The sequence below is a fragment of the Octopus bimaculoides genome, chromosome 6, assembly GCF_001194135.2.
Source record: "Octopus bimaculoides isolate UCB-OBI-ISO-001 chromosome 6, ASM119413v2, whole genome shotgun sequence".
Taxonomy (NCBI): domain Eukaryota; kingdom Metazoa; phylum Mollusca; class Cephalopoda; order Octopoda; family Octopodidae; genus Octopus; species Octopus bimaculoides.
In genome coordinates, this window is record NC_068986.1 from 30,374,670 (window position 1) to 30,377,589 (window position 2,920).

General features: G+C 35.0%; 1 long non-coding RNA gene across 1 annotated transcript in view; it reads right to left on the reverse strand.

Annotated features, from left to right (window-relative positions):
- LOC128248118 (uncharacterized) overlaps positions 1–2,920 on the reverse strand; it is a 104,015-nt gene that overhangs the window by 43,964 nt on the left and 57,131 nt on the right. The gene's annotated exons all lie outside the window — the stretch shown is intronic.

Consider the following 2,920-nt stretch of genomic DNA (forward strand, 5'->3'; position numbering starts at 1 on the left):
GGCCTGTGTCACTTAAAATTGACCTTGCATCTGTAGATGTGTGTGGAGACCTGAGCAGCATTTTTTAATTTTTTTTCTTTAGGAAGGCTAGCAGTTGCCTATACAAGTCTCCCATTCTTTGCACTAACAATACCTTCCCAAGATAAAGGCCACTAATTTGGCCAATGCAGATTGACAGTTTGCAGAAAGTCAAAACGGATATTGTAAGGCGTCTCAGCTGACCCCTCTAAAATTCTTATTTCTTTATTGCCCACAAGGGTCTAAACATAGAGGGGACAAACAAGGACAGACAAAGGGATTAAGTTGATTACATCGACCCCAGTGCATAACTGGTACTTAATTTATTGACCCCGAAATAATAAAAGTCAAAGTCTCGGCAGAATTTTAACTCAGAACATAAAATGGCAGACAAAATACCACTAAGCATTTTGCCCGGTGTGCTAATGTTTCTACCAGCATGCTGCCTTAAAAATTCTACCATTCCACTGTCCTGGGTGTGTACTTTCTTATCAATCCTCACAGCAGTAAAAGGCAAAGTTGACCTTTGCAGTATTTGAACTCAGATCAGAATCAGAACAAATACTGCAAGGTATTCTTCCAATGTTCTAATGCCTGCCAATTTGCCACTTGATATAAGATTTAATCTAAGATATCACCTACTTATTTTTCTTCTAATTTGTCATTCAAAGAACTTAGATTATTAGGTAATGCATCTTTAATAATCTTTAATTTTAGTTTTAATCTTCATTTTTTTCTTTGCTACTGTAGTTTTTTTTAACCATTAAATGTTACTAATTTTGGTTTATTTTCAAATTTATTGTCCTACTTTATCTTCAATATCACACAACAAACTGAAACATATGCAATTATAATTGCATTATGTGTCTATATGCAATTATAGACATGCAATTTCTGATAGGAAATTATGTCAATTGTTAGCAATTGTTATAAAATCATGCTAAGGAATGAAAATAGATAACATAATCTGGAAGGGATTTCTAATTGAGTTTTCTTGCCTACGTCCTTATTTTCAATTTGCCTAATCAATGGATCGTTATCCTCCCAGTCATTCTGAGGTTTGGTACAAATAATGACAATACTTCACAGAGGAAGTCTAATAAAACTGAAACATGTCCATACATTTGTCACTATACTTACAAAAAGTTCACTCACTCCCAACTGCATGCTTTCATTCAACTTTTAATCAATTTCAATATTGAAATTGTCTTCCTTGTTTTCATTTTTCTTTGGCAAGAATTATCATTAATGTGAAGGAGTTTTCTTTACTGAAGCAATTTTAATTGATCAACATTTTGGACTTCAACCATATAAACAAATCTTATGTCATTTTAAGTTGGTTCTTGATAAGCATTTTCCAACCAGTATTCTCTTTAAACTCTAGCATTCCACAAGAATCATTATGAATCATTTTTGTGCTTTTTATATTTGTAATTTTATTAAATGCACAGCATATTCCCTAAGGTAGGGAAATCCTGCCATCTCTCTGTAACAAATAGAGCTTACAGGGGAAAATGGCTTTTTAGTAAAGAATTTGATGTATCAACATACTGCTTCAGAGAACTTTTCTTAAATATTCTTTGTTGTTTCTGATGGATTTAGCACTGCCAAACCCTTCAAAGACAGTTTATAATTTGTATAATTACCTACAAAAGACAAGTAAGTTCCCTGAGGCATGAAATGCATTTCAAGTTCTCTATGATTTGTTTAATCACCAAAGAAACTTCACTTTATCAAAGAACAACCAAAGGATTAATAAAGATATATCATTTTTATATAGTAGTTTCCCTGAAGCATAGAACATATTTCAAGAGTTCTCCAAGACTAAAACAGGTTGGGAAACGCTGGTCTTTCTTTGATGACACCTTGTTAGCTACAATCAATGATCTACTTTATTATTTATAATAAACTAATTCTTAGACAATGAAATTAGAATATATATTGAAACAATCCTAAGACAAAATGACTTCTTCCCTAAAAGGCAATGTGTTCCACTTAAGTTCAATCCTAATTTTGTTATCTCTTTATACAAATAAAATCTGGTGTGTATATGAAATAGGGAAGGTGGGGTGAGATAAAAAGAGTGAGAGGAAAGAGAGGGAGTGTGAGTATGAAGAGAAACTATGCTCCTACATAGAGAGGAAAAGACAAATACTGTACGTGAAAAAGAGAGTGGGAGACATAGATATACTGCTAAGAGATAGAGACATTATTACACAGAAATAACAGGTACTGTGTCATCAACATTATCATCACTGTTTTGGCATGGTTTTTATGGCTGGATGCCCTTCCTAATACCAACCACTTTACAGGGTGGACTGAGTGCTTTTTACACGGCACAAGCACAGGGGAGATCAGTTTTACTATAGTTTTTACAGCTGAATGCCCTTCAAAATGCCAACTGCTTTACAGTGTGGACAGGATTCTTTTTACATGGCAGGATCACCACGTAACTTGCAAGACAAAGATCCTTTGAAAGAGGAGGGGGGCATTGGAGGAGATGATCTTGTTCCAGATGATGAAAGGTTAGAGTGTGACAGAGACAGAGGTGTCTTGCTGTAGAGGAGGTACAAAGTTACTTGGCCAGAGAGAGAGAGAATGATCAAGAATGAGGACAGAAACAGGTATGATGCTGTAGAGGAGATACAAGGTTATCTCAGGAAGAGAAAGAAAGAGAGAGAGAGTGTGGAAGACAGCAAGAGTGCAAGATAGACCAGGAGAGAGATGGTGGCAAAGTGCCTGTGCATACTCACAAGGAGCGGAGACAGAATATAAATGAGATGTTGGAGTAAAAACAGAAAATTTTGCTTTGTTTCATGATGGATCAAATTGCAATTTTATTTTTATGTTATATGTTTTACCTTTTACTTCTTTCATTGGAATGTGGCCATGCTGGGGCACC